The sequence below is a fragment of the Lolium rigidum genome, chromosome 3, assembly GCF_022539505.1.
Source record: "Lolium rigidum isolate FL_2022 chromosome 3, APGP_CSIRO_Lrig_0.1, whole genome shotgun sequence".
Lineage (NCBI taxonomy): Eukaryota > Viridiplantae > Streptophyta > Magnoliopsida > Poales > Poaceae > Lolium > Lolium rigidum.
In genome coordinates this window covers 312236156-312247865 of record NC_061510.1, presented here as the reverse complement: position 1 = coordinate 312247865, position 11710 = coordinate 312236156, and positions in this window count along the sequence as shown.

Below are 11710 nucleotides of genomic sequence, written 5' to 3'. Positions count from 1 at the left end.
CTCTCATGGAACATTTGATCTTTAGTAAGGTATATTGCACTTTGACTGTCAGAAAACAAGTTAATGCAAGAATCATCTCCACAAAGCTCAGCATACAAACCTTTCAACCAAATAGACTCTTTGCAAGTTTCATTAATTGCTATATATTCTGCTTCGGTCGTAGATTGGGCAACAACAGATTGTAACGTTGCCTTCCAACTCACAGCACATCCACCAACAAGTGAACACATAACCTCGTGAGGGATCTTCTCTTATCCAAATCGGCAAGCAAAATCTGAATCCACATAGCCTACGAGTCCCTCACCGGTCTTGCCAAACTTCAAGCAAGCTTTGGATGTGCCACGAAGGTACCTGAAAATCCACTGAACAACTTTCCAATGTTCTTTACCAGGATCAGCCAGGTATCGACTAACCAAACTCATAGCATATGATAAATCAGGACGAGAACAAACCATGGCATACATCAAGGAACCAACAGCACTTGAATATGGAACTCGAGACATGTACTCAATATCTTCATCAGTACTAAGACATTGCAATGCTGACAATTTGAAGTGAGAAGCAATTGGTGTACTAATAGACTTTGCATCATGCATATTAAAACGATGAAGAACTTTCTGAATGTAATTTTGCTGACTAAGAAATAACACACTAGATTTTACGTCCGTTGTAATTTCCATACCTAGTATTTTCTTAGCAGCACCAAGATTCTTCATCTCAAACTCACTACTTAACTGTGACTTTAAAGTAGTGATCTCTTTCTTGCTCTTGGCAGCAATCAACATATCATCAACATATAACAGCAAGTATATTGGTGATCCATTAACAAACTTGATATAAACACAACTATCATACTTAGATCTCTTAAACTCATGTGCAAGCATAAACGAATCAAACCTTTTGTACAACTGTCTTGGAGACTGTTTCAGACCATAAAGGGACCTCTTCAATTTGCAAACAAGATCCTCCTTACCAGGCACAACAAAACCTTCAGGTTGGTCCATGTATATCTCCTCCTCAAGCTCTCCATGCAGAAAAACAGTCTTCACATCTAACTGCTCAAGCTCAAGATCATGCATAGCCACAATACCAAAGAATGCACGAATGGAACTATGCTTCACAACCGGAGAGAATACATCATTATAGTCAATACCTGGAATTTGGCTGAAACCTTTTTCTACTAACCTTTCCTTAAACCTTGGAGGCTCATTAGGAGACAAACCTTTCTTTCTTTTAAATATCCACTTACAGCGGACAGCCTTCTTTTGTTTAGGCAAGGGCACAACATCCCATGTGCCATTCTTGTCAAGCGATTGCATCTCCTCTTGCATAGCAGAAATCCACTTCACGCGGTCAATGGATGCAACGGCCTCGATATATGTAGCAGGTTCGAGTATCATGCTCCACCTGTTCAGCACAACTCAAAGCATGATGAACAAGATTACATTCTTCAATTAAACGAGGACGTGGACCTTTGTTACGCCTCGGTCTATCGAGCAGCAATGGAACTATTTGTTTGCTGCAAAACAGGTGGTGAGTGCTCGAACAACAGTGTTATCATTTTCAGCAACATCATTTTCTTTCTCCTCCGCGTGCTCCACCTGCACGCTAATCCTATGTTGTTCATCATCAGAATTATCAGAAAAATCAACAGCATCAGTAACATCTGTAGATGAACTCTTATAAAACATGACAGCCTCATTAAAGACTACATTCCTGCTATGCAACACTTTCTTAGTTTCAGGATTCCATAACTTGTATGCCTTAACTCCCGAATCATAACCAAGAAACACACACTTAACAGCCCTAGGCTCTAGCTTTCCATTATCAACATGAGCATAAGCAGTGCAACCGAAAACTCTCAACTGTGAATAATCAGCAGGTGAACCAGACCATACCTCAATAGGAGTTTTCTTATCAAGTGGAATACAAGGTGACATGTTTATCAAGTAACAAGCAATGGAGGCCGCTTCAGCCCGTAAACGTCTATGCATACCAGCATTGGACAACATGCAGCGAGCCTTGGAGATGATGGTTCTGTTCATCCTCTCCGCCACACCATTCTGCTGAGGAGTATATGGGATGGTGTGGTGCCTAACAATGCCTTCGTCGCTGCAATAATCATTGAAAACAGTAGAACAAAACTCCATGCCATTGTCAGTACGAAGAAATTTAACAAATTACTTGAGTGCTACCTTTAAAAATTCTATTCTTTGTCTTTGCAATAAATAGCTCATGGGAAAATAGCCTTAAAAACTATTGTGGTGAAGAATATGTAGCTTATGTATCTTATTTCTTATAAGTTGCTTGTTGAGCGGTAACCATGTTTCTGGGGACGCCACCAACTATTACACATTTTTTGATTATCATGTGAGTTGCTATGCATGTTCGTCTTGTCTGAAGTAAGGGTGATTTATCATGATAAATGGTTTGAGTATGCATATTGTTAGAGAAGAGCATTAGGCCGCTAACTAAAGCCATGAATCATGGTGGAAGTTTCAGTTTGGACATCAATCCTCAATCTCTTATGAGAATATTATCTGTTGTTGAATGCTTATGCATTAAAGAGGAGTCCATTACCTGTTGTCTATGTTGTCCCGGTATGGATGTCTAAGTTGAGATCTATCAAAAACGAGAAATCAAATGTGATCTATCTCCTTGGGCCTTTGTACAGGCGACATAGAGGTACCCCTTTGTGACACTTGGTTGAAACATATGTTATGCAATGATAATCCATGTAAATCCAAGCTAATTAGGACAAGGTGCGAGCACTATTGGTAATTATGCATGAGGCTTGCAACTTATAGGATGTCTTATACATAATACAAATGATTTATTACTACCGTTGACAAAATTGTTTCTATGTTTTCAAAATGAAAAGCTCTAGCACAAAAATAGTAATCCATGCTTCCCTCTGCGAAGGGCCATTCTTTTACTTTATGTTAAGTCAGTTTACCTATTTCTTTCTATCTTAGAAGCAAACACTTGTGTCAACTGTGTGCATTGATTCCTACATACTTGCTTATTTGCATTCATCATATTACTTTGTGTTGACAATTATCCATGAGATAAACATGTTGAAGTTGAAAGCAACTGCTGAAACTTATATCTTCCTTTGTGTTGCTTCAAAGCTTTCTACTAAGAATCTATTGCTTTATGAGTTAACTCTCATGCAAGTCTTATTGATGCTTGTCTTGAAAGTACTATTCATGAAAAGTTTTTGCTATATGATTCAGTTGTTTATTCATTGTCTTTACCATTGCTTAAATCACTGCATTCATCTCATATGCTTTACAATAGTATTGATCAAGATTATGATAGCATGTCACTTCAGAAATTATCCTTGTTATCGTTTACCTACTCGAGGGCGAGTAGGAACTAAGCTTGGGGATGCTTGATACGTCTCAAACGTATCTATAATTTCTTATGTTCCATACTACTTTTATGATGATACTCACATGTTTTATACACACTTTATGTCATTATTATGCATTTTCCGGCACTAACCTATTGACGAGATGCCGAAGAGCCAGTTGTTGTTTTCTGCAGTTTTTGGTTTCAGAAATCCTACAAAAGAAATATTCTCGGAATTGGACGAAATCAACGCCCATGGTCTTATTTTTCCAAGGAGCTTCCAGAAGACCGAAAGGGATACGAAGTGGGGCGACGAGGCGCCGCCACCATAGGGCCGCGCGGCCAGAGGGGGGCCCGCGCCGCCCTATGGTGTGGGCCCCTCGTCAGCCCTCCGACTCTGCCCTTCCGCCTACTTATAGCCTTCGTCGCGAAAACCCCTCTACCGAGAGCCACGATACGGAAAACCTTCCAGAGACGCCGCCGCCACCAATCCCATCTCGGGGGATTCAGGAGATCGCCTCCGGCACCCTGCCGGAGAGGGGAATCATCTCCCGAAGGACTCTTCATCACCATGATCGCCTCCGGATTTGATGTGTGAGTAGTTCACCCCTGGACTATGGGTCCATAGCAGTAGCTAGATGGTTGTCTTCTCCTCATTGTGCTATCATGTTAGATCTTGTGAGCTGCCTATCATGATCAAGATCATCTATTTGTAATGCTACATGTTGTGTTTGTTGGGATCCGATGAATATGGAATACTATGTCAAGTTTATTATCGATCTATCATATATGTGTTATTTATGTTCTTGCATGCTCTCCGTTGCTAGTAGAGGCTCTGGCCAAGTTGATACTTGTAAGTCCAAGAGGGAGTATTTATGCTCGATAGTGGATTCATGCCTCCATTGAATCTGGGACAGTGATGAGAAAGTTCTAAGGTTGTGGATGTGTTGTTGCCACTAGGGATAAAACATCAATGCTTTGTCTAAGGATATTTGTGTTGATTACATTACGCACCATACTTAATGCAATTGTCTCGTTGTTTGCAACTTAATACTGGAAGGGGTTCGGACGATAACTCGAAGGTGGACTTTTTAGGCATAGATGCATGCTTGGATAGCGGTCTATGTACTTTGTCGTAATGCCCTGATTAAATCTCATAGTAGTCATCGTGATATGTATGTGCATTGTTATGCCCTCTCTATTTGTCAATTGCTCAACTGTAATTCGTTCACCCAACATGCTATTTATCTTATCGGAGAGACACCACTAGTGAACTGTGGACCCCGGTCCATTCTTTTACATCTGAAATACAATCTACTGCAATACTTGTTCTTTACTGTTCTTCGCAAACAAACATCATCTTCCACACTATACATTTAATCCTTTGTTTACAGCAAGCCGGTGAGATTGACAACCTCACTTTTACGTTGGGGCAAAGTACTTTGATTGTGTTGTGCAGGTTCCACGTTGGCGCCGGAATCCCTGGTGTTGCGCCGCACTACACTCCGCCACCAACAACCTTCACGTGTTCCTTGACTCCTACTGGTTCGATAACCTTGGTTTCTTACTGAGGGAAAACTTGCTGCTGTACGCATCACACCTTCCTCTTGGGGTTCCCAACGGACGTGTGCTTCACGCGTATCATGCTCCACAACGCTCGCCGCCCACCCACCTCACGCCACCACGGCCTTGAAGGCACCATCGCCGTCTCACCATGACAAATGAACCGGGGTCATCACGAACAAGACGGGCCATCCGGGAGCGAGAGGTAGCACGTCAGCAGCCACATCGGAGGGAACCGCCACCTACGAACACCGACCGGACACATCGACTAGATCACAATGGGCCCACCTGGCCCGGCCGAGCCCGAGCAGGCTCGTGAAGTTCCGATCTCCGCACTGCAGCATACGCGACGCCGGTATCGCCACCCCTCCCTCTGGCCGCCCCTCCGTCCGCCACGAGGAGCACCGCTGGGCAGGGAGCCGGCCCGCCCGGACCTAGATGGAGCCCAAAGGGCCCAGATCTGGGCCAGGCAGGCGCCGCCCCGAGCCACCGCGTCGTCCCGCGGCCAAGGAGCCACGCCTCCGCCACGTTGCCACCCGCCGCCGCGCCGCCTAGGAGGAAGCGCCGCCGCCGGAACCCCGCCGACCTGGGAGCACTGCCGCCTGCCTGCCAGGCCCGCCTGGAGAGGAATCGCGCCGGGTAAAGAAAGGGCCACCGCCGCCGGCACCGCCCGGGCTTTGCCCGGCGGCGGCGACGGGGAGGACGGGGGAACGGGGTGGAGGAAGGCTAGGGTTTGGCGTCCTAGAGTCGCCCGCGGGGGAGCGACTCGAGGACGAAGCGGTCGCCCGCGGGGTTTGGCGTCCTAGAGTCGCCCGCGTTAAAAATTTAACTGAGGTCAGCCGATGTACCAATCATCTCACCACCTCTAGCCATTTAATATAATAGAGATTCAGAAATATCTAAACACAAAAGAGCTAGTACAAATTAGTACTTCATTTTTTTTTGGATCGGATGGAGCAGAACTTTTAGAAATTTTTGATAAGGGCATTTGCGGTGGCCCGATGTAAATGGATGCAAATTGACCCTTGCGTTTTTTTTTTTGACATGGAACTCTATATTCCATTAAACTGTAGGCATAGCAAACTCGCTAGCCACCAAGCCCATTACATCACTGGGAACAGAATCTGGCCAGAGATGGCCTTCACCATAAACACCCGAAACTCCTAACGCCGCTATCGCATGCGCCACCTTATTACAATCACGTTTAGAAAAAACAAAGGAGCTAGCAACAAAGTTTAGTCTAGCTAGCATTCTTGCATCACGCACCAACACACCTATTGGCGATCTATCATAATCGGCTTTGTTCAAAGCATCCACCAGCACCTTGCAATCTGACTCCACAATGACCCGGGTCATTCCCCAGCTCGATGCCGCTTCCAGCGCCTGGATACATGCCACCACTTCAGTATGGACAGCACTCTGAGGGAACTCGATTCTGCCAGCTCCAGCTCCAACCACTCTACCCAAATTATCTCTGATGACGAAACCCCATCCCCCTCGTTTTGGGTTTTCCGAGAAAGCTCCATCGACATTGATTTTTAAAAGGTCAAGATCTGCCGGCGGAGACCATCTTCCTTCTACATCGGGCAGCCTGGCTTTTGCTCCCTTTTGTGCATAGAATTCAACGAATTCCATCGCCCATCGTCTCACCTGGAAGACAACTTCGTCCACCGTCTTCTCTCCATCCTTGGCATTCTTCTTGTTTCTCGCCGTCCACCATTGCCAAAGCAGCGCAATAACCCGCAGTCTCCTCTCCACCTCCATACCAAAGATGGTCATCATCATATCCTGTACATTAGGGCATTGGCATAACTGCAGCCTCACCTCCTCCAGCTCAAGTTGCCGCCAAACTTTCTTCACCTGGGTGCAGTGTAGGAAGATGTGGCCCCCATCCTCGTCTAACCTGCTACACATGGGGCATCTGGTGTCCACCTCCATCCCTCTCCGTTTAAAGTTTAGTTTCCAAGGAAGATTGTTGTGTGCCAGCCTCCAAAGAAAGTGTTTCGTCTTTGGAGCACACTCCTGCTTCCATAGAAGCTTCCAATTGAACTCCTTCTCCCCCTTCACAGTGCCCGATCCCCCTGATCCATCCACCGGCTGGCTTTTCTGTGCTGCAAGCATCTTGTACGCCGATCGGACGGAGAAGACCCCATCTGAATTCATGAACCAGGCTGGGAAATCTTCAAAGTCACTCCGAAGGGGCGTGCATAGAATAACAACCACATCCTCCTCACGGAATATGTCAGCAATCAATGGTATATCCCATTGTCCGGTGACAGGGTTTATCAGCTCGGAAACTGTTGTGAGAATGTTGTTTCCTCTCGGGGTAATGGGTCTTCTCGATCCCTCCCTATTTAACCACTGATCATGCCATATATTTATCTCTGTACCATCTCCCACTCTCCATATCATGCCCATTTTAATTACCTCGATTCCCTTCATGATGCTGCGCCATGTATAGGACATGTTCCGTACCCTTGCAGCCTCTAGCACTGAGCTATTTGGGAAGTACTTTGCCTGTAATACTCTGGCACAAAGTGACTGTGGGTCCGTCAGTAGCCTCCACGCCTGTCGAGCCAACATTGCGAGGTTGAACAAGTGCAAGTCCCTAAAGCCCAGGCCCCCATCCTTCTTTGGCTGCGCCATTTTCTTCCAACTAATCCAGTGTATCTTTCTCTCATCCTTCTGTTGTGACCACCAGAAGCGGTTCACCATTGCACTCATCTCATCACATAGACTTTTGGTAATATCGAAGCACGACATGGCGAATGTGGGAATGGCCTGTGCACACGCCTTGATCAGCACGTCCTTCGCTGCCCTTGACATCAGCCGTTCATCCCATCCTTGAATCTTCCCCCACATTTTACCTTTCAGATATGCAAAAGCTCCCTTCTTTGATCTGCCGACATACACTGGTAGACCCAAGTATTTCTCGTTCCTCGCCTCCGTATCAATCTGCAAAGCCTCCATAACCTTCCTTTTCTCCCTTCTTGGTGTGTTAGGACTGAACATTGCTGCCGACTTAGAAAAGTTGACAGTCTGCCCCGAGCAATCTTCATACAGAGCTAATATATTCCGCAAATGGGTTGAATTCTCTTCAGCCACTTTCAAAAGAATCAACGAGTCATCCGCGAACAGAAGGTGATTAAAACTCGGGGCATTTGCACACACCCTCACACCCTCCAATCTTCCATCCACTTCCGCCTTATTTAGGAGGCAAGAAAACGCCTCACCACATATTAGGAACAGATACGGGGACAACGGATCCCCCTGTCGTAGACCTCTCTGTGGCACCACTGTATCGGAGTAAGAGTTGTTCACCTTGATTCTGTAACTAACTGATGACACACAGCTCATAATTCTCTGTATCCAAACTTCATTAAAACCCATCCTCCGCATCATATCCTCCAGAAAGTGCCACTCCACCCGATCATATGCTTTGCTCATATCTAATTTAATAGCCGCAAAACCCTGTGCTCCAGTTCTCTTGTTCTGCATAAAATGTGTGCACTCATAAGCCAACAGGATGTTGTCAGTAATGAGTCTACCCGGCACAAAGGCGCTCTGGTTTGGTGCAATGATTTCTGGGAGGAGCATCTTGAGTCTATTAGCTAGCACTTTGGAGATCAATTTGTACACCACGTTACATAGGCTAATGGGCCGAAGATCCTTCATGCTCATAGGATTTGGAACCTTCGGGATCAGCACCACACACGTCTCATTCCACCCCTCAGGTAAGATGCCATCATTCAAAAAGTGCAGCACTTCCATAGTGATCTCCTTACCGACTATGTCCCAATATTTCTTGTAAAACAGGGCCGGCATGCCATCTAACCCCGGGGCCTTTAGGTCCCCTATACTCTCCAGAGCATTCCTGACTTCCTCCTCCGTATACACCGCCATAAGGGTTTCATTCATCGCCGGTGTCACACATGGATCAATGTGATCCAATAGCTCTGCCGTTCTAGTACCTGCAGTAGAGGAAAAAAGGTTGATGAAATAGTTAGTAGCCACCTCCTTCATTTCCTCCTCTTCTTCCACCACAACTCCATCCTCCCTTCTTAGCGCCTTAATCCTATTTTTCCTCTTCCTTCCATTCGCCACAGAGTGAAAGAACTTGGTGTTTCTGTCACCTTCCTTCATCCATGTCACATGTGCTCTTTGTTTCCAGTATATCTCCCTCTGGTCCTCCAACCTGCTAAGTTTAAAACGAAGAAGCTCTTCCTTCCGCACTTGTCTGGTAGAGATAGGCTCCTTCCTCCACTTCTCTAGCTCCTTCTTTAGGTGTGATATTCTTTTATCCAAATCTCCCAGCACTTCCCTACTCCAATGTACTAGATCGCCCAAGACCGCCTGCAACCCCCCCTTCACCGATTTCCCCTCCAAACCCACCGCATGCTCCCAATTCTGCTTGATCCTCTCCACACACTCCTCTTCCTCCACCCATCTCGCTTCAAACCGGGGTATGACCGTCCCTCCTTTCTCCCTTCTACCGCGAGCACCTCCCGCCAGATCGATAATAATCGGCCTATGATCTGAATGTCTTGGTTCAGCATTGGTGACTGTGTATAGGGGAAACCGATTCCGCCAAGCTGGGCACGCTACCGCACGATCGAGCCTTTCGCGGATGTAGTTTGCTTCATCATGACTGTTGTTTCTCCAGGTGAATGCATCTCCCTTGAATCCTAGATCAGACAGCTCGCGCGTTATTCGCTACATAAAAGTTGGGTATGCCACCAGCCTAGCTGCACGATGCAAACTAACCGAGTTATTCGCCGAGTCTGCACCTGTTTCTCTTGGGCCCGTATAGCAGCGACCTTCCTCGCTTTCTGCGCGCAAGTGCAGGCGGCGTCACACCGGCAGTATGCACCGCGTTAATGGTACTGGCTCTCCTTCCGTGCGCTAGTGCTGGCGAAGGCGGCGCCCCAGAAATTCAAGACGAGGGCTCGCTTGTGTCCTTTTTAAAGTGACAAGGCCCTGGCCATTTCCCCCGCATCTAGTGCCCACGCCATTGCCAATTCTACCCAAAGCTTCCTCCGGATCTCAATCACACCGAACACATGTGCAAGGGGTGGTCGTTCCGCAGGCCGAAACACGACCATGAGGCCGGCTCGTCTTGTGGCGGAAAGAAGAAGGAGCGTGTCAATCGACGTGTTAGCTGTTCGAGGAGAACATGACGACGCCATGCGGGGTGTGAGCCTGTCCTTCGGTTGGCTTCTCAAATCCCGTCGCGTGTCGGTGCCTCCGGTGCCGTGCCAGGGCCACGAGCGTCATGGCAAGGTGTGGCACCGCCAGTTCCACTCCGACAACTGGCACGTTCAGAGCTTGGGAGTTTGACCCGCGTCGCTGAGCGGGTTATCTCGGCGACATGGACTTCTTCAACCACGAGCTTGGAGTCGGCCTGACCGACGAGGAGGAGGACGGAGACCAGGAAGACACCCTCTTCGTCAACGGCGCTGCTCCAGACGTGGCGGTGAACCCGGAGATCCAGCCATCAGACCTCACGGAGGACGATGCCTTCAAGCTGGCAGCCACCCGGAGGAGCACGGTCAAGGAACAACCTCGTCGTCCAGCTGCGTGAGTCCGCCCTGGCTCTGGTGCGCATGTGCCTCCTCCGGTCATGCCAACACGCGAGCTCCATTGCCTCTGCACGCGTGTACACCGCCACCTCCTCCTCCCGTGCCAATGACTCCGCCGCCGACCCAACATGGCACTCTCTACCGGCCATATCCGTGGTCGTCATCAAGGACGACGACCGTCGAGGCGTGCGAGCAGGATAGGGTTTCATTTGTAGTCCTTTTTATTTGGCACTATGTAAATTACTTTCTGTTAAAGAAATGTCAACAAGTTATTTTGCGTCGGGCCGCTAGAGCCACCCGGTTTCGACACAAACGGTCAATCCGTGCCATAGCAACCAATTTGATGTCCACGATCGAACCCAAACACACGACACTTTTGGTATCCGTTTTGCCTCGGACCAAAGTAATGCAAAATAGTTAAGGGAAATGTTTGTATATTTAATCCTACAAATCAAACAACTGTAGAGAAAAAGCTATACATATTAAACTACTATTTCAAAATAATGTGAATCTTGATCAAAGACTATACATCAAACCCAGTATCGCAAAAACCTAGTAGTATTTTTGATACCCCTTCGCTCGTGAGAGTCCTCAGGAGATTAGGGTTCCTCTGCCTCTTCTCGGCGGCGCCTCCGATCTGGCCTTCTTTGTTGCCTTCGGGCCATGGAGGTATGGCGGATTGCGGCTCTCGTTGACGGGAGGGCTTTGTTTTCCAGTTTTGAGGGCTTCGTTTTCCGTCTTTAGGGGCTTTTGTTTGTAGGGGCGGCGCTCGGGTGGTGATGGTGGCTCGGGTGGTGATGGTGGCGCCTCGTGCAATAATATTTCCTCGGCTTCAACCCCATTTCGATGGCGACGACGAGAAGCTTGTGGGTATGGTGTGGTCTTCGAGGATTTTGTCTAGCTATGGGGATCTTCTGATCGTCAAGGAGCTTCATCGGCAATTCATTCTACTTCTTTGTCTCTGGAACGGATGTGGTCTTTTCGACCCGTTCGGCGACTTTCCGTCTGCAACCAACAATGTCAGACCAACTCAGGAAGAAGCGGCAGCACACCGTCGATATGGTCTAGAGGTTGAAGATGAAGGGCTTCTCAGGGATCTCGTTGTAATTTTCGTTTTTCTTGATGCTGGTGTCGTATTCGGAACAAAAAAAATCAAACCCAGTATCACTTTTGCATGAGCATTATTAGTGGAAGAAAAAAAGACTGGGAATCGT